This window comes from Schistocerca gregaria, chromosome 6, assembly GCF_023897955.1.
Source record: "Schistocerca gregaria isolate iqSchGreg1 chromosome 6, iqSchGreg1.2, whole genome shotgun sequence".
Classification (NCBI taxonomy): Eukaryota; Metazoa; Arthropoda; class Insecta; order Orthoptera; family Acrididae; genus Schistocerca; species Schistocerca gregaria.
Genome location: NC_064925.1, coordinates 286,579,904 through 286,601,541, shown reverse-complemented (window position 1 = coordinate 286,601,541; position 21,638 = coordinate 286,579,904). Strand labels below are relative to the sequence as shown.

The window sequence follows — 21,638 nt, the reverse complement described above, 5'->3', positions numbered from 1 at the left end:
CTCAGTTAGGACTCGGGAGTGGAGCACCGAGTCAAACGCTTTCCGAAAGTCAAGGAATATGACATCCGTCTGATAGCCTTCATCCATGGTTCGCAAGATATAATGTGAAAAAAGGCCGAGTTGCGTTTCTCAGGAGCGATGCTTTCTAAAGCCGTGTTGATGCATGGACTGCAACATCTCTATCTCAAGGAAAATTCATTATATTCGAACTGAGAATATGTTCGAGAATCCTGCAACAAACCAATGTTAAGGATATTGTTCTGTAATTTTGAGGATCCGTCCTTCTACCCTTCTTATACACAGGCGTCACCTGCGCTTTTTTCCAGTCGCTCGGAACTTTACGTTGGGCAAGAGATTCGCGATAAATGCAAGCTAAGTAAGGAGCCAGTGCAGTAGAGCTCCAGGCTTACGCTGTCCTTGACACCACTACATACGCGTTTGCAGTGGTAAGTCGACTGGAAGCATGGACTGAGAATGCCGAATTGTGTTCAGCGATTAATCGCCGTTTTGCAGCGCTTGAGAAGGCCATCGTCGGCGAGTTTGGTGGTGGCCTGGTGAGAGGTCACATTTTTCCAACGCTTTGTAAAGGGACAGCGGTGTTGCTCTTAGCGTTGTGGTGTGCTGAGCCATCTGGTACTACTTCAGGTCGTGGCTGCCTGTGAGGGAGGAAACTCTGACGGCACAACGGTACATCGCATTTATTCTGTGTCCTCGTTATTTGTTACCTCTCATGGGACAGTATCGTGTTACCATTTTTCAGTAAGACAAAGCATATCCACATGTGTCAAGTGACTCTTTGAACCGTCTACATGATGCTGAGGTTCTCCAGTGGCCAGCAAAACCCCCAGATCTGTCTCCGACAGGAAATGGGAGGGACCGGTTCGGTCATCAACTCCGTACAGTGCCAGTATCAAGGGTACCAAGGACCAATTACAATAGTTGTGGGCCAGGTTGCTCAGTAGAAGATACGATGGCTTTATGATACCAGTTCCAACAGAATCAGCGTGTACGTCACGCTAGTAAGTCGATTCACAATGCCAAGTTCTTTGTAAATTCCACTCGACTTTTGTAATCACGGAAAGAAAGCGACGTAAACCATCAGAGGATGAAGCTGCATTTCTTTTCCTCCTCACTTTGTGGGTTCTTCATTTTTCGTCAGGCATTGCATATTAAAATCACTGGGCAGATGGGTTCTAAGGACACGGTCGTGAGTAACGATAGAACAACCGGTATTGTCCCTCTGTTTGGTCCCTTCATTATATACTACATTACCCATGATGTTCATTTAATCTTTATTTGACACACTGGGATATAGCACAACCAAAGCCAACTTTTCTTTAGTTTTGTGTGTAAACCTGCTGCCGGCCGGTGTGGCCGTGCGGTTCTAGGCGCTTCAGTCTGGAACCGCGTAACCGCTACGGTCGCAGGTTCGAATCCTGCCTCGGGCATGGATGTGTGAGATGTCCTTAGGTTAGTTAGGTTTAAGTAGCTTTAAGTTCTAGGAGCCTGATGACCACAGATGTTAAGTCCCATAGTGCTCAGAGCCATTTGAAACATTTTGTAAACCTGAGAAAATCGGTTCTATGACGTCATCCGTTATGCATTGGAAAGTACCACCACTCCTACAAACTGTGACATCATGATAGAAGCATCAATGTTTGTACGGCAGCCGGCCACATCCGACAGGGCTTGCCTACATCCCAGTGTGTCAAATAATGTCGACTGTATGAAATTTAAGCGTATTTTATTTCAAGTATACTTTGGCATGTGAGTGAAAAAGCAAGTGGGAATACTATGTCTTATCATGACTAACTTTATTGTACGATATATAATATTTTATTCAAATAATTAGATGAAGTATAAGCTGTGAATTCTATATATATGTCACATTGATTAAAACTCTTTCGTTTCGTTATTACGAGGATGTTTCTTATATTATATAATCAAAATCATATGAATATTATGTTTAAACAACACAAACTATGCTTATTTGGGTAATAAAAGGATTTTTCCTTTTTGGCAATATTCCTTTTGTCTTTCAAAATAAGAACATTTTTGATAGTTCAGTAACATACTATTTTTTTTATTGTAGGCTGTATCTTGAGTAAACTCAATTACATTATTAGCTACTTTTATGATAACATGTAAAAGTTATGATTCTTTTAAAAGCAGTAATGTTTCTCACTTTTTTGATATTAAAGTTTTCTTGATCCTATTTTTGATCACATGCTACATAAAACTTAAAAAAGTAAGGTTTTGAGAACTTATAAAAAATTTCAAGAACAAATATTCCGTAGGTCATTTGTTATAACTATTGCTGTAACTGCTCTGTCTCCACAGAAGTCTGTTGAGTAAGGATTAAAATGATAAAAAATTCTGCATAGAACACAGTCCTTAGTCAACAGTTTGCTGCACCGTGTCAAGTCTAAAATTATCCCAGACGTCACCTAGAAACCATGGTGGTGCTTTGCTCCAACGCTCCAATGCGGCAGTAAAGAAATGCAATCGAAGATCGTCATTATTTATAAAAACCTTTAGTATGAACAGTGAACAAGGAGCATATAATAATGGGAGGTTGGAACACTGAAAGGCACGTGGCCGTTCGACAATAGGCAAGCCAGAGTAGCTTATGTTGCTTACCTTGGCTTGATGAGACGGCTGGTGGCATTTGCAGTGGGACAGCTGCGCTCAGGCCTGCAACACAGAGACATCTGTTAGGCCCTGACAGCAAGGCAGGCAGGTACAAATCTCTTTAACGTAAGCCAGCCAATATATGAAGTTTAGACAGTATATGGTGCAGTACTGGCGAGTCCAATTATTTCCATATGCAGATGCAAAATATGATTTTTGCAACGCCAGTTTAAGAGACAGCAGTTTACAAGCCCAGCAGAAAAAATTAATCGCCACGTGCTAAAACGGTCTCAGTCAAGGAGTAACCGAAATGGAGTTAAGCACAGAGACGTATTGGTGAAGGGTATCCGCATCTTTTAATGCTAGAAGGCACTCAGTCAGATGCTTCATTATACACTACTGGCGATTAAAATTGCTACACCACGAAAATGACGTGCTACAGACGCGAAATGAAACCGACAATAAGAAGATGTTGTGATATGCAAATGATTAGCTTTCGATAACATTCACACAAGGTAGGCGCCGGTGGTGACACCTACAACGTGCTGACATGAGGAAAGTTTTCATCCAATTACTCATACACAAACAGCAGTTGACCGGCGTTGCCTGGTGAAACGTTGTTGTGATGCCTCGCGTAAGGATTAGGAATCCGTACCATCACGTTTCCCACTTTGATAAAGGTCGGATTGCAGCCTATCGCGATTGCGGCATCGTATCGCGACATTAGTGCTCGCGTAGGTAGAGATACAATGACTGTTAGCAGAATATGGAATCTGTGGGTTCAGGAGGGTAATACGGAACGCCGTGCTGGATCCCAACGGCCTCGTATCACTAACACTCGAGATGACAGGCATCTTATCCGCATGGCTGTAACGGATCGTGCAGCCAAGTCTCGATCCCTGAGTCAACAGGTGGGGACGTTTTCAAGACAAAAACAATCTGCACGGACAATTCGACGACGTTTGCAGCAGCATGGACTATCAGCACGGAGACCATGGCTGTGGTTACCCCTGACGCTGCATAACAGGCATGAGCGCCTACCATGGTGTACTCAACAACATTATTTCGGATGAATCCAGGTTCTGTTTACAACATCATGATGGTCACATCCGTGATTGGAGAAATCGCGGTGAACGCACATTGGAAGCGTGTATTCGTCATCGCCATACTGGCGTGTCACCCAGTGTGATGGTATGGGGTGCCTTGGTTACACGTCTCGGTCACCTCTTGTTCACATTGACGGTACATTGAGCAGTGGACGTTATATTTCAGATGTGTTACGACCCGTGGCTCTACCCTTCAACCGATCCCTGCGAAACCCTACATTTCAGCAGGATAATGCACGACCGCATGTTGCAGGTCCTGTACGGGCCTTTCTGGATGCAGAAAATGTTCGACTTTTGCCCGGGCCAGCACATTCTCCAGATCTCTCACCAATTGATAACGTCTGGTCAATGGTGGCCGAGCAACTGGCTCGTCACAATAAGCCAGTCTCCATGAACTGTGGTATCGTGTTGAAGCTGTACCTGTACACGTCATCCAAGCTGTGTTTGTCTCAATGCACAGGCGTATCAAAGCTGTTATTACGGCCAGAGGTGGTTGTTCTGGCTACTGATTTCTCAAGATCTATGCACCCAAATTGCGTGAAAATGTAATCACATGTCAGTTCTAGTATAATATATTTGTCCAATGAATACCTGTTTATCATCTGCATTTATTATTGGTGTAGCAATTTTAATGGACAGTAGTGTAGTAGGAAACATACTGCAGAATTTATGTTATGTGATGTAAGGAATTCAGCTGCTCTAGAAAGTCAAAGAAACCCTTCCAGCAGAAACAAGAGAAGCTGTTGATGAAGGCAAATCATCCCCAGATAAAGATCACTTTATGCAACATTTTTCAAGGAACATTTCAGTTTGCATTTCAGACGCTCTCAAATAGACTGCTGTTGCACTTATGAACAGCTGAAGGTGAAAATGAGAAAACTTTGCCTTAACGATATTGAAAAGCAATGCACTGCTGAAGAACCACTGGTTCGCAACAGAAGGGGACAAAAAGTTTTATAATCATCTCACAGAAGAAGCTAAAAGGGTAGAAGAGCCTCATGTATTTGCAATTAGTTTTGGCTACATGCAAAATATCCAAATTCCACAGTTTCCTGTCAGCAATAAATTTTTTCTCTGAAGGTCGACAACTGTCATATTTGTATTCATGACATTAAAAAAATAATGCACATGTTTGTATGTCACGAGGGCAATGGAAAACAAGGATCCAGCAAAGAATGCACTCCTTTATAAATTTCTGGAAGACGCTCTTCCATTAGTCATTGAGTTACACTTATATTCCGAGAACAAAAGTCTTGTTGTATCGAAAATAATATTGGCGTTGAGTGATTGTAATCTTTTTGAGAGAACTGCATACTTTCTCCCTGTCAGAGCTCATTCCTTTCTCTCCTGTGTCAAGAGCTTCAGTATAATCAAAAGGGAACTTGCAAAGTGTGAAAGGTTCTATAGGATACACTACTTAGAAAAACATTTTCAGCAAAATTCAAAAATTTACTGTGGCTGGAGTTTGTGATAGGTAGTTATTATTAAAGTCACCGTTGAACGAATTGACTAAGAGAAAAACACTACCTACCGTTGTGGTTTACTTCCTATACAGTGGATAAGCAGAAGTTGGTTACACAATGGTGTCACAATTATCGTTGTAGGGAACCTGGACAGGAGCAGAAATGATTGAGGAAATCGTAAATACAGCAAAATAAAGTTTTATTTAACTTATAGCTTCCTATAAACGTTGCGAAGGAACTTTACAAAATAACAAACACAGTAACGTCCAGCTATTACAAGAAACAAACTAAACCACACCATGCGGTGCAAGGCTCCCACTACTAACGCATGGCAGAACTGTCTAAGGCTACAACTGTCAAAGACTGTGACTGAAACTGGCTTATGGAGATGCCGCCGGCCATCCTATATCGCAGTGGCAGAGGAAACTCATAGTTGGAGCTGCTGAAGACGTGGCTCAGCGGGCGCGCTTCATTGGATCCACTGGGACGCAGCGTGATCGCGATCGGCGCTGTTTGAAACGCGCATTTCGGCTGCCAATTGTGAGATGCCAGTGGCTGTGATACCGATCTGTGATACCACATCTAACATACAAAATCTTGAGACGTGCTAAAAGGACCTTAGTCATAAAAGTTGAAACTTTTCTTACATGCACAATTTATATTTTTTCACAACGTGAAACCAACACTGAAATTCACACCAATCTTGTGAATTAAAGATATTCTTTCAGAAGAAAAGAATAGTTTAAGTATAACTTCCTTTTTATAAATTTTCTGCAAACTAGGTTGGAATGACTAAGACCCTTCGGCATAAGGTGTTGCAAATATCAGTGGCACCACTCCCACTCTTTCTAGAAGCAGCACGCGGGTTGCTTAGTGGATGGCGTAGAACTGGTGCCAGGTGGCCATGTTGTCCTCTATCGCTGATGTCAGTAGTTGCAGCAAAGCGGTGTGTATGCGACAACTGGTTCTGTGGAATCAGTGCAGTAAACTACATGGAGTTAGAGACGTGACAGAATGCTTAAATCGTGTTTAGTCCACACCCTGAATGAATTTGCCCAATTTGCTTGTGTATCAACGCTGAGTGCTCAATGTATCTACAAGGAATGGTGTTCCATTCACTATCATGCAGCGCGATGTAAGGCCACAGCAACAAGATCATACCCAACAGTGACCAGAGAAGAGTGTCATGCCTGGACAATAACAATCGGTTTCAATTCCGATAGGAATTGCTGCTGTCTCTGAATGCAGTGCACTCTCAAAATGTTTCCGACCGACTGCTCCAAGCTTTCGCTTGCTTTAATCATAAATATATGATTGAGTAATGCTAAATGTTATTATTTTTGCATAAAGGAAAGTATTATCTCCCCAATAACCTTCCAATCGTCAGCTATACCCTTTATTTTTATACAGGGTGAGACATAAATGGGGAAAAATATGTCGAGGACCGCATGCTGCTTTGCGTAACACGTGAATCTCCAATGTTAATTTTGTTCTTCTCGGTTTACTGTGTACGTAAACCAACAACACCTGTTAACCATTGAACGAGATGCCGACGAGCCTCACGAATAGATACAACGCATGACACCAATGAGCTGATGTATATCTGTCAGCGTTTGAAAGATACGAGAGAAACAAATCCCATCGTAATGTATGTGAAACTGTATTAGGAATTGTGAATCACACGTTTTCGACAGAATCGGAGTGTACAGTCCCATGTTAGGAGCGAATGTGTGTCCTGTAAGCGGAAAGAGTGCTCAACGGCGGAAGTAAAACCGCGACGTACATGACGTGTTTACAACACCTGTGCGCTGCTCACTCTGCCCGATAGTCGCCGTGTCGACAGCTGCTAACGGCCGTGTTGCAGTGTTACTACAGTACCATGGCAAGCTTCACAAACGAGGAATACGCCAACATGCGCCTCACCTAGTGGCTTGCAAATTGAAGAGCTGACGTTGCAAGGCAACTGTAATACGAGAGGTTTCCTAGCCGGCACCTTCCATCCGCAAAAACGTTTTACTTTGTGGAGAGGCGCTTGAGGGAGTATGGTGCATGTGTAACATCTCCAGGATTTAGTGGTCCTGGCCAACCATCGATGTACAGTGCGGATGACGTAGGAAAAGTGTTACAAACTACTGCGGAGGACCTAACAATAAGCACCAGGTCTATCGCCACTGCGGTCGGAATGTCACAATCTACTGTTATGCAAGTACTCCATAGAAACCATTACCATCCCTTTCGTATGCAGAAGGTGCAGGCATTATTGCCGGAAGATTACCAGAGGAGGTTGGACTTATGCAACTTTATCCTACGGCGTCAGACTCACGACCAGCACTTCTCACGAACAATACTGTTCACCGACGAGGCCTGTTTCACGAAGGAGGTATAGTGAATTCGCATAATTAGCACAAGTGGGCGGAAGAAAACTCCCACTGCACAGTGATACGAGGGTACCAACAACGATGCGGTGTCAATATCTAGTGTGATATTATTGATTACTATCTCAGAGGGCCACATGTGCTACCACAAAGGCTTGCAGGAGAGCTGTATCTGCGTTTCCTGGGTGCTACATTACCGGAATTGTTGAAAGAGTCTGGAACTATGTGACAGCTACGGTCGCAGGTTCAAATCCTGCCTCGGGCATGGATGTGTGTGATGTCCTTAATTAGATTTAAGTTGTTCTAAATTCAAGGGGATTGATGGCTTCAGATGTTAAGTCCCATAGAGCTCTGAGCCATTTGAAGAATATTTTGGAAATGCAACCACTGCAATTTAGTTTGGCCTCTCGTATGAACCTGTGGTACATGCAAGATGGTTCCCCCGCTCACTTCAGCGGCACTGTGCGATGCCGTCCGGACGATACCTTCCCTTCGAAATGTATCGGTCGTGGAGGCCCTGCAGCATGGCCAGCAAGATCTCCAGACCGGAATCCATTGGATTTCTTTTTGTGGGGCCATGTGAGATCTGCGATTTATAAAGGAGAGGTTGTTAATGTCAAAACCCTTTAACGCAGAATGTAACATGGCAGTGATACTACGGAAAGAGATACAGGACATGTTTAATCGTGTTCAGCAGTCCTTCCTGCGAAGAGTTCAACTTTGCCACACACATCGTGGCCGTCATTTCGGACTTATAAACCGCCACTGCAGCTTCTGGTCGTGTGTTTCTATGTTATTTTCGATTTGTACAGCTGTATTGTATTCGTTTGTATTAACTGCCACAGACCTGTGTAGTTGTATTTTGTATTCTGCATCTATGTACTCGTTTCTTAAAACTAAGGCTGGGACACAAAACCAAATTATGCATTTTGTATCCCACCTGGGAGGCGGCGCGTGGATAGGAACGGGGAAAGGTAATACAAGTCGGTACTGCAAGAACGTGGTTTACTGGTGCAAAAACAAGGTGATAAACGATTAAATAACTTTGTACGTAGGTGCGATGCTGAACCGAAGTGTCCTCGCTGGCTGCACCTAATGAAATTGTGCTGAAGCAGTCGCGTAGCTCGTAGACCTCGACAGCACCGGCCAGAGGGCGCTGTCGTCTGTGTCTCTCGTAGTGCCAACTTGAGAAACTATTCCGTGGCATTGTTGCTATCGATACCACAATGCATGCACAGTATTGCAGCCCCTCCTCACTTTCCTTTCCCTATGCCATCTAGCCACGATACATAATACCGGTCAGCGTAACCGGTACGAGATTGACGTGAGCGCTGTCATTTCTCGCAGAGTCACGCAGACCGTCGCTTGATGCCGCATGCTTCGCCTTCTCGTGAGCGGTCAGACTACCTACAACACTTGAATGTTGTGCCATGTTGCCTGACTGTCCCCTTGGCCAAAGTCGGCGTGCAGTAACACCCAAAATTCCACCTGATATCTCCAGAGTTTTACCATTCAGTTGCATTGTCATTTATTGACATAGGAACATGCGGAAAAAAATTTAGGTTTGTAGCTCAGTGATTGACAATTTCCATAACATATTTTTCCTGTTTTTGACTCACCCTGTATATGAATTAGTGAACTTACGGTTACTTTCAGAATACAAATAAATAGTCAGATTAATTAATTTAATAAGACTGAACCTTAAATTGCTGGTGTACCCATGCACCACCACAATAAAATAAAACAGTGAATAGTTGAAGGAGTATGAATGATAAGAGTGGCGTGTTTAAGTTTACAATATAATAACAAGTTTTACTGATCCTTTTGTAACTACAACTATCTTATAACTCTTACACGAGAATGATAAAAAATCAGAGACGGAATGGTGTTTGATTGGCAAAGCTTACTTTATGGTGGAACTATACATATTCTCCCCTGAATTAATCCTTCTTACAACGCAATCTGACTACGTTTACGTGAATCCACTCTATTGAAATGGAATCCATTACGACTAAGTATACCACAAACTATGTTTCACCTAAGAACAGGGAGCTGCCTATATTATTTAATAGCCCTGCGCCGGTGCCGCAGTATTTTACCCTTGATTCAGGCAGCAGCAGAAAACGGCGCGCTGTGGGCGAGGAGAGGCGTGCTGCGGCAGCTGTAATGTTCTGACGCGTCCATGAAAATTTGCAAAGTACGGGGTCTGGCGTTCTGATTATCAGAACGCGGGAAGCTTCCCTGTCAGAGGCCTCAAATCCCGGCATATTTCAGCGTGAGGTGCACCTGTTCGCTGGTCTGGCCAGACCAATTTGACTCACAGCCACGACGATGCATGCTGGAATTGTCTCATGCCAGACGGCTGACTCAGGGCGAGTAAGTTCATCCTCATACACATGTTGTATCCAAGATAATATGCAGTTCCACTGTCAGTACAGCTGAAAATTACCACTGGCTGTTAGCCCACCACAAGACACAGACCACTAGTCTCACCCATTAGGGAATGACCTGAAGTTTTCCTCCAGGAGAGGACTATAAGAAGTAGAAGCAAAGAATCACCATCATTTCCATCAAGCTTCGGTATGGGAGACCCCACATCGTCTACTCATTGAATCTCCAGTCTTTACTGTTCTGATGGCCTGGTAGCCAATCCAGACACAGCACCAGGGTTCCCACACTGGGTGAGAAAGCCTTCACTTTGCATATCCTGAGAGGAGCCAATCAGCGACTGAAAACCTCTCTTGTCTGAAAAAAGGAGGAGATTTTAGACTAGGGAGTCGTCGTTGTAAGCATGTCCATAATTGAGCAAAAAAAAAAAAAAAAAAAGAGAGGGAGAGAGAGAGAGAGAGAGAGAGAGAGAGAAAATCTACGTCTCATTTATGGAGAGATCTAATCTTTCCAATTTCTGAAAGAAGGTTGTTAAGCTTCCATACATTCATGCTCATGAAATATATACACGTTTTTGCCGCTCATTAAAAGAACCTGACAACTTTCTGTCCTCCGGAGGGTTCCAGTCTTGCTTTCGCTAAACATATGCACCAGCCGCTACGTCTTTATTGTCCCAGCTTCTAACATGAGACTGCACGAAGTTATATGACCTTCTCACCATCTGCACAAAGGCTCAGATTACAGCAGTCTCTCTTAAATGGCTTCTTTCGCCTACTTTCCGCCAACTGGCCATCTTCACAACGGATTGTCGCCGGCCCAGGTCAGGTGTTTTGCGAACCAGCGCTCTCCTGTCTCACCCTAAGTGGAAAGAGGAGAGTGCTGCAGCCAGATACGATCCGCTGAGGGCTGCTCACCAGAATCACTGACACAGCCTGGTTGATGCACTCGGAATTTGTGGCATCCCAATCCATCTCTCTCACTCATTTCCATCGCCTCCATTACAGGCCCTTGGGTACAAGTTCCTACATGTTACACATGAAGTTATAAGAACATTCTGCACAATATTTCATCATGTAAAAAAGTCATAAACCACACATACCAAATGCAGTTCTGTGGAACACAGAGATCATGATGAAAAATAATAATTGGACTGACAATGTTTGTTACACGCCACATCTTGCTATTACTTAGAGAACTACATGCAGACGACATTTTTAGTTGGGTACTTCACTAAAGATCATTATTCTAGCAATTCATAAAGATGCATGTTTTCAATGGGCTGAACAACAGGGAAACTGGACACCAGCTCACTGCAGGTGTGTCGTGTGAGCAGATTAGTAGTCTGTTTCCTTTTCAAACACCCATGGTATCGAGTGCACTGATGCTGCAATGAGCATTTTAGTGTGTGGCCGTTATACATGCTCCAGTCACATTAGCTTGAACATCGTCTGTGTTCGACGTCAGCGTGCAGTAACCACTTACAGACAGCAGGTGACAGCACTAACACTGGATGATATATAACAGGTGACGAGGGGATGAGGAAAACAGTGTCGTCGTTGTCGTAATATAGAGATGGAGCAATTTATCTGACATTCAAAACAGAATTATTACTGGCTTTCGGGCCAATGGTGGCGGCATTTCCACGGTGACTAGATCTGTAAACTGTTCGTAAGCCGCTGTCTTTAAAATTGACTGTAGATGTCAAAATAGCGCTGTCAGCAACTGGCGCCAAGGCAAATGTGGTTCACCATGGGGCATAGATGACAGGGGTTAACGACGGTTGCAGAGATGTTTCTCGGATAGTAAACATGCAACTGTTGAGCAAATGAGCACCCAGATTAATCACGGGGCTACCTACAGTGTATGGTCAACAACCATTCAGGTAGTTCCAGTTTTCAAGAAAGGTCGTCGAGCAGAGGCGCAAAACTATAGGCCTACATCCCTGACATCGATCTGATACATAATTTTAGAACCTGTTTTTTGCTCGCGTATCACGTCATTTCTGGAAACCCAGAATCAACTCCGTAGGAATCAACATGGATTCCGGAAACAGCGCTTTATTTGTTCATGAGACGCAGAAAATATTAGATGCAGTCTCCCAGGTAGATCACGAGGAGATCACGAATGTAAAATTAGAGAGATTCGAGAGCGCACGGGAGCTTTCCGGCAGTCGTTCTTCCCGCAAACCATACGCGACAGGAACAGGAAAGGGAGGTAATGACAGTGGCACGTAAAGTGCCATCCGCCACACACCTTGGGTGACCTGCGGAGTATAAATGTAAATGTAGATGTAGACGTTGCTGTGCATGGGCCTCTGCTCCAGGTGCGTTGTTCATACACCCAAGGTGACTACTGTTCATTGGCCAAAAAGGCTGGAATTTCCACGGCAGTACCGAAACTGGACCCCACTGAGTATCGAAAGGTGGACGTTTCAGATGAATCACTTTTATGTTCCAGCGAACAGATGGCTGTCGAGTTATACAACGTGAATCGTCTGAAATCAAATGCCCTGCAATAATTGTTGGGATCGTCCAGGCTGGCGGAAGGGGCATTGTGATCTGGGCCATGTTTTTGTGGAATTCCCTGAAAGATCTTGTCATTCAGGAAGTCACACCAGATCTACATAAGTATGTATCTGTTCCTAGGGGACATGTTCATCCATATATGTCATATGTTTTCTTCTTCGCACGATGGCATCTTCATGCAGGACAATGCAACATGTCACTTAGCTCGCAGTGTATGTGTCTAGTTTGAATAGCGACAGCATGAGTTTATCATATGCTCACGGCCACCGTCCCAACCGATTTAAACCCAATCGAGAATCTATGGTATCACTTCGATCAGACTGTTCGCTCCATGGATCCTCAATCAAAAAATCTATCGCAAGTGGCCACACCACTAGGATCAGCATGGGGAATTGGGGCTCAGTTTGGAGCGGGACTCAAGACAATTCATTTCAGGCCCTGATGATCAAGAAAGACCTGTCTGGAGATACCCCAGATAGCTGTGGGATACCAACCTGACCCTCACCCACTATACGATCCGACATCTAGAAGTTATGGTTTGTGGTGCCATTTCATTTCATATCAAGACTCATTTAGCTGTCATCCACAATGTAGAGGTAATGAAGAAGTCGTTCTCATCTTTGCAGTTAGTAAGGGGAGAGAGGGTAAGGGAATAGTAGAAAGCCATTCTAATATATTACCTAGAGAAACATTCTGACAACGTATGAGGGAATATATTTAAAAACTGAGTTGAATGAAGTTCACATAAAATTGAATAATATGCAAAATGGAAAGATAAAGAAAACAAGTATACATTAAGAAAGAAGTTAGAAGATATGTTTAAAGTTTGTCGGTGATCTAATAGCCTTTCGAAGATGTTCCTGATAGCTAGGAAAGATCGTCATAAGAAAATGATCATGGTGAAACTTAAGAAATTAGAGATTTGTATGCATTTCAAACGTGGTGCTGCGCAAGGATATAAAAAATTAAATGAGCAGAGCGGAAAGGACAGGTATGGGAAAGAATAGAAGAAGTATCCCTTGATGCCTCAACACATGCCCTACCACCCGATCCCTTCTTATAGTCAAGTTGTGCCACAAACTCCTCTTCTCCCCAATTCTATTCAGTACCTGAGGCGTATCTCACTAGGGGTAAGATAGATATTGCCTACAGGAAAATTAAAGAGACCTTTGGAGAAAAGAGAGCCACTTGTATGAATATCAAGAGCTCAAATGGAAACCCAGTTCTAAGCAAAGAAGGAAAGGCGGAAAGGTGGAAGGAGTATATAGAGGGTTTAAAGAAGGGTGATGTAATTGAGGACGATATTATGGAAATGGAAGAGGATGTAGACGAAGACGAAATGGCAGATAAGATACTGCGTGAAGAGTTTGACAGAGCAATGAAAGACCTGAGTCGAAACAAGGCACTGGGAGTAGACAAAATTCCATTAGAACTACTGAAGGCCTTGGGAGAGCCAGTCCTGACAAAATTCTACCATCTGGTGAGCAAAATGTATGAGACAGGCGAAATACACTCAGACTTCAAGAAGAATATAATAATTCCAATCCCAAAGAAAGCAGGTGTTTACAGATGTGAAAATTACCGAACTATCAGTTTAATAAGTCACAGCTGCAAAATACTAACGCGAATTCTTTACAGACTAATGGAAAAACTGGAAGAAGCGGACCTTGGGGAAGATCAGTTTGGATTCCGCAGAAATGTTTGAACACTTTAGGCAATACTAACCTTACGACTTATCTTAGAAGAAAGATTAAGAAAAGGCAAACCTACATTTCTAGCATTTGTAGACTTAGAGAAAGCTTTTGACAATGTTAACTGGAATACTCTCTTTCAAATTCTGAAGGTGGCAGGGATGAAATACATGGAGCGTAAGGCTATTTACAATTTGTACAGAAACCAGATGGCAGTTATTAGAGTCGAGGGGCATGAAAGGGAAGCAGTGGTTGGGAAGGGAGTGACACAGGGTTGCAGACTCTCCCCGATGTTATTCAATCTGTATATTGAGCAAGCAGTAACAGAAACAAAAGAAAAATTCGTAGTAGGTATTAAAATTCATGAAGAAGAAAAAAAAACTTTGAGGTTCGCCGATGACATTGTAATTCTATCAGAGACAGCAAAGGACTTGGAAGAGCAGTTGAACGGAATGGACAGAGTCTTGAAGGGAGGATATAAGATGAACATCAACAAAAGCAAAATAAGGATAATGGAATGTAGTCAGATTAAATCGGGTGATGCTGAGGGAATTAGATGAGGAAATGAGACACTGAAAGTAGTAAAGGAGTTTTGCTATTTACGAAGTAAAATAACTCATGATGGTAGTAGTAGAGAGGATATAAAATGTAGACTGGCAATGGCAAGGAAATCGTTTCTGAAGAAGAGAAATTTGTTAACATCGAGTATAGATTTAAGTGTCAGGAAGTCATTTCTGAAATTAATTGTATGGAGTGTAGCCATGTATGGAAGTGAAACATGAATGATAAATAGTTTGGACAAGAAGAGAATAGAAGCTTTCGAAATGTGGTGCTACAGAAGAATGCTGAAGATTAGATGGGTAGATCACATAACTAATGAGGAATTATTGAATAGAATTGGGGAGAAGAGGAGTTTGTGGCACAACTTGACAAAAACTTGGTAGGACGTGTTTTGAGGCATCAAGGGATCACAGATTTAGCATTGGAGGGCAGCGTGGAGGGTAAAAATCGTAGAGGGAGACCAAGAGATGAATACACTAAGCAGATTCTGAAGGATGTAGGTTGCATTAAGTACTGGGAGATGAAGAAGCTTGCACAGGATAGAGTAGCATGGAGAGCTGCATCAAACCAGTCTCAGGACTGAAGACCACCACAACAACAACAACCTCCTCATTAGTTATGTGATCTACCCATTTAATCTTCAGCATTCTTCTGTAGCACCACATTTCAAAAGCTTCTATTCTCTTCTGGTCTAAACTATTTATCGTCCATGTTTCACTTCCATACAAGGCTACACTCCATACAAATACTTTCAGAAACGACTTCCTGACACTCAAATCAGTACTCGATGTTAACAAATTTCTCTTCTTCAGAAACGCTTTCGTTGCCATTGCTTGTCTACATTTTATATCCTCTCTACTTCTACCATCATCAGTTATTTTGCTCCCCAAATAGCAAAACCCCTTTACTACTTTAAGTGTCTCATTTCCTATTGTAATTCCCTCAGCATCACCCGACTTAATTCGACTACATTCCGTTATCCTCGTTTTGCTTTTGTTGATGTTCATCTTATACCCTCCTTTGAAGACACTATCCATTCCATTCAAGACACTATGCAGTATCAGTATGCAAGCTGCGAATCATTCTTATAACTCAAAGATTCTATTCTCCACTTTTCGTCTGAAGGAGAAGCCTTATCTTTGGCTGAGTAGCGCAAGACATGTCCTTAAGCAGCACTTGAGGCATGGAGTCTAGCCAGCTAATCATATTCCTTGGCGCGAAGTTTCTATTTCGGTTGGGCAGTGCGGCCTGCTGAACACTCATTCCGAATATTCTCTGCTACGTCTACTCTTGGTCTCTACCTGTAACTGTTAACATCGTACTGCATGGTGACGATTTGTGAAGGTCAGACATTTGTATTGTGTATAATTGAGACGAGCATTTCGGAACTTCGTCATTCAGGATTAGTGATGACATCATTTTGCCTGTTTGTGAAGCACTGGTACAAATGTATATTACATGATTTTTCAGGTGCATTTCCGACGAGGGTTTTTTTGTGTGTTCACACGAGCGGGATTAGCTGTTTATTCTATTCATGTTTATGTTTGAATACGCGAGGATTGGTACCTTTTTTTCGTTGAGCCATTCGTGAATGCCAGTTATCTTTCACATTACTTTTCCACTGTGACATGAGTATTACACTGACTGTTTATCATATGTGGTTATTATTTTTTCTTTTTTGAATGTGTGGTGCTGGACGAGCACGTAGACGATAATTTAACATCTCTCAGGAATTAATTTCCTCCCCACGTCATTTTGGATACTACGATCTCTAATATTCTTCTGCATATGTGCTCGTTTAACCTTTGTTCATATTAGTACTACGTGCGAGCACAACGAATGGAAAATGAACCCCCCCCCCCCCCCCAGCAGAATTAATATTCCTAGAAAATGCCTTCAACAGACAGTGTTTTACGAATTTATGTGCACCTTTCAGCCAAAGTAAGGCGAGTACAGGTCGCATTGAACTTTGACATATGTACTGCTACAACAGTGAATACTTAGAGATCTTGTTTTCAAATGTACCAAATTTTCCGATAGGTATTAGTATAGTGAGCAGTTATATCTGCATGGAACGTACTTCTCCTATAAGATTTACAATGACAGCTTGTATTAGAAGAGTTGAAGATCTTGGGTGTAATTTATCTTCACTTACTTCGTGTTAAATGTCTTTGGTCGTTCCGTTACGTTGAGAATATTTGCTCTCTATCTAACATCTCATTAAAATTAATCGGATTGCACGTAGTTCATTCAAGGGTGAGATTTAGTACAAAGAGGAATAACTTTAGGGCACTACTACCAGTGTCATTACTTCCTATGCACTTACGAGTAAAAAAAAAAGCTATAATTCTGATTTCAGTGATAAATAAAGTACAGAGAAGATGATTAGAAGAAAGGAGAATAATGACATGCTAAACACCATAAAAAGGAACATCACTGTAGCGAAAAGATAAACTAATTCAGAAGGAAAAAGATTATACAACAGCAAGGAAGATATCAGAAGTAGACTGGCAGTGAAAGATTTTCAACAAAAAACCCTGCTAGTGTTAATGGTACGGAAACTGAATGTGCTTTTGGACTACTGCATTGTATGGAAGCAAACGTGGCCCATTGATAATCCAGAATAGGAGAAACTGAAAGAACTGGAAATGTCCTGCTACTGCAGAATGTGAAAAGTTAATTGCACAGGTGGAATAAGAAACAGAGATGTACTACTATGAATAGTTGAGAAAAGAAGTCTCTGGATGATCCTTAACAAAAGAACGCGAAGGTTAGTGAGACATTTGCTACGATATCCAGGAACAGCTAACTTGGTTCTGGAAGAGGCAGCAGAGTGGAAAAGTAGTACAGGCAGAAAAAGACTAGGATATGTAAAACACATTGTAGACGATGATTGTGTAGTAGCTACGCAGAATGGAAAATATTAGCAGAAGATAGTGAAAGATGGATGGCAACGTCAAACCATTCAAAAAGACCGATGTCTAAAAAAGACTGAACCAGGTCGAGTAGGACTTGCACCCTGAGAGTTCTGTACAAACGATATTAAGTATATAGGCAGTTAATCCATCATGGGAATCGATAATCTCGACGATTTGTTGCCTGTTATGGATATCGATACTGGCAAAACAACAGTCTCATGAATTTGAAGACCATATCAAAATCTCTACAGTGGCTCCTGAGACAAGGCCGGACATAAAAAAAGCGTGCGAGGGAGTTCAATATACATTCGCATAGAGAGAAGATTTCATGAATTATTTTTTATTTTCTTACTAACACACGGCTACAACTCACAGTTTATGTTTCTGTTCAGTATTATGCTTTTGATCGATGCAATGTAAGATATGATGACAGAAGTTAATTTTATGTGATTTAATTACCATTTAAAAATTTTTGTATGTATTTCCTGAATTGTTGTGTGAAAACTCACTTCTTGCCAAATTTCTTGATTCTAGATCAACAGAAAGTACCCTGTAGACACTGACGATTGAGTTTGCGAGTATCAAAACAATATGTCATAAATGGCTGTATCTCTATATTGCATGAATTTAGGAGCTTAATATGTTTTCACCGCCATGGGACTGTGCATTCTAGCATGTTATATAAATTTGGACTTGATACGTATATCCTTCCCCCAACCGCCCCCCCCCCCCCCCCCACGCCCAACCCTCATGAACCATGGACCTTGCCGCTGGTGGGGAGGCTTGTGTGCCTCAGCGACACAGCTGTACCGTAGGTGCAACCATGACAGAAGGGTACATGTTGAGAGGCCAGACAAACGTGTGGTTCCCGAAGAGGGGCAGCAGCCTTTTCAGTAGTTGCAGGGGCAACAGTCTGGATGATTGACTGATCTCGCCTTGTAACACTAACCAAAATGGCCTTGCTGTGCTGGTACTGCGAACGGCTGAAAGCAAGGGGGAACTCCAGCTGTAATTTTTCCTGAGGGCTTGCAGTTTTACTGTATGGCATGGAGAGCTGCATAAAGCTAGTCTCTGGACTGAAGACCACAACAACAACAACAACAAAGTCTATCCCTTCATGAGAAAAAGGGGGCTTAGTTGATGGACGGACAAACAGATAAAAAAGACAAAATATTTTTTCGTGTGCTATAATTACAAAGAAACAATTTTCGTGTTTTTTGGTTTACTTTTACTGAGAAACCTAGCTTCCAGCCAAATTTCATGATTCTAGGTCAATGGGAAGTACCGTAAAGGTTTTGGTAAGTGGGTTCGCGAGTGTCAAAATATTTGACATAAACGGCCATACATTTTGATTGCAACTTAGAAGCTCAAATTCTTTTACGCCACCACGTGATCATAGTCCTTAATATTTAACAAATATTTCAACTTGATACCTCTGCTGGTTCCTGAGAAAAGGTGTTCTTAATGGTCAGACACACAGACGGACAGACAGAGTTTTTCCCGATTTAGGTGCCGCCGAGTGAGATCACAGGTATTTTCTTCGTCCGCTAAAATAACTTATTTAAGAGGAAATAGTGCCAAGTTTAAATATTCTTTGTTTTTATTACTTGCTGTAGTGTCCGTTCTTGTCACACAACTGAATATTAGCGTCTAAGCAGAGCTTGTTCTTGAAAAAACTTGTTCTTTAGCTGAGCTTTAGCTGAGCTTCCAGCCAAATTTCATGATTCTAGGTCAATGGGAAGTAGCGTAAAGGTTTTGATAAGTGGGTTCGCGAGTGTCAAAATATTTGACATAAACGGCCATACATTTTGATTGCAACTTAGAAGCTCAAATTCTTTTACGCCACCACGTGATCATAGTCCTTAATATTTAACAAATATTTCAACTTGATACCTCTGCTGGTTCCTGAGAAAAGGTGTTCTTAATGGTCAGACACACAGACGGACAGACAGAGTTTTTCCCGATTTAGGTGCCGCCGAGTGAGATCACAGGTATTTTCTTCGTCCGCTAAAATAACTTATTTAAGAGGAAATAGTGCCAAGTTTAAATATTCTTTGTTTTTATTACTTGCTGTAGTGTCCGTTCTTGTCACACAACTGAATATTAGCGTCTAAGCAGAGCTTGTTCTTGAAAAAACTTGTTCTTTAGCTGAGCTTTAGCTGAGCTTCCAGCCAAATTTCATGATTCTAGGTCAATGGGAAGTAGCGTAAAGGTTTTGATAAGTGGGTTCGCGAGTGTCAAAATATTTGACATAAACGGCCATACATTTTGATTGCAACTTAGAAGCTCAAATTCTTTTACGCCACCACGTGATCATAGTCCTTAATATTTAACAAATATTTCAACTTGATACCTCTGCTGGTTCCTGAGAAAAGGTGTTCTTAATGGTCAGACACACAGACGGACAGACAGAGTTTTTCCCGATTTAGGTGCCGCCGAGTGAGATCACAGGTATTTTCTTCGTCCGCTAAAATAACTTATTTAAGAGGAAATAGTGCCAAGTTTAAATATTCTTTGTTTTTATTACTTGCTGTAGTGTCCGTTCTTGTCACACAACTGAATATTAGCGTCTAAGCAGAGCTTGTTCTTGAAAAAACTTGTTCTTTAGCTGAGCTTTAGCTGAGCTTCCAGCCAAATTTCATGATTCTAGGTCAATGGGAAGTAGCGTAAAGGTTTTGATAAGTGGGTTCGCGAGTGTCAAAATATTTGACATAAACGGCCATACATTTTGATTGCAACTTAGAAGCTCAAATTCTTTTACGCCACCACGTGATCATAGTCCTTAATATTTAACAAATATTTCAACTTGATACCTCTGCTGGTTCCTGAGAAAAGGTGTTCTTAATGGTCAGACACACAGACGGACAGACAGAGTTTTTCCCGATTTAGGTGCCGCCGAGTGAGATCACAGGTATTTTCTTCGTCCGCTAAAATAACTTATTTAAGAGGAAATAGTGCCAAGTTTAAATATTCTTTGTTTTTATTACTTGCTGTAGTGTCCGTTCTTGTCACACAACTGAATATTAGCGTCCAAGCAGAGCTTGTTCTTGAAAAAACTTGTTCTTTAGCTGAGGTCCCGATAATCGCGACATAACCCGTAATTTTGCGTGACATAAACACAACAAATTCTATTCAAGTTTTCTTGATATTGCAAAAATCGTTTAAAAAAGACAGCTACTAGTTTCATCAGTGTCTATTGTCGCAATAAAAGTGTAATTAAACATTTCTAAGTCGTATTTAACTAACACATTTCGTATTGTTTACTAGTTAGATAGACGCGATCTAGGTCTAAATTTTCCGAGTTATAAACATTTAAAAACCTGACCAAACACGCCTGATAACTTAAATTCTCTAAAAGCAAAGTAATTACAAATTCATTCTTCTGTTTTTGCATCTCTAAATCAGTAGAAAAACAACAACCACCGCACATAAGATCTTTGTGTCGTTTTTTTTGCTTGCAGACATACAATCTCGCGACCTTGACAAATTTAAAACATTCTTTAAACTTAACTATTCTTTCGAAACTGACCATGAGTGAGAAATGTGGGAGCTGTTATAGGGTAGTGAGTAGAGGGATTTGTTGCCAATCTTGTAGGAAATATTTTCACTGGGGGGGATGCAGTGGGGAGAATGTTGGGAGAACAGAAGAGGCTCTCTACTGGAACTGCAGAGTATGCATTAGGAACATTTTGATTGGGGAGCAGGAAAGGAAAATCTGTGCCCTTCAGGCACAGTTGGAGGAAGCAATGAAGGAACTGATAAGGATCAAGGGAAATAGGGGGGAGGAGGGTGGTTGGGAACTGGCAGCTGGTAGGAGGATAGGAAGAAAGAGAACGCGATCTGATAGTTGTATCATCAACACCAAAAACAGGTATCTGCCACTGCCAGAGTTATGTGGAGAAGAGCCTCAGGTAGAACGAGGAGCAGGAAATGTGCAGCACACTTCAACCGAGGCCAAGAAGCCTAGGAATGTACAAAGT

General features: G+C 41.9%; 1 protein-coding gene across 1 annotated transcript in view; it reads right to left on the bottom strand.

Annotated features, from left to right (window-relative positions):
* LOC126278432 (two pore potassium channel protein sup-9) overlaps positions 1 to 21,638 on the bottom strand; it is a 1,195,629-nt gene that overhangs the window by 948,613 nt on the left and 225,378 nt on the right. Inside the window, exon 2 of the mRNA XM_049978547.1 lies at positions 2,641 to 2,694. The gene's annotated coding sequence lies outside the window, so the exon portion shown is untranslated. The remainder of the gene's footprint in view (positions 1 to 2,640; positions 2,695 to 21,638) is intronic.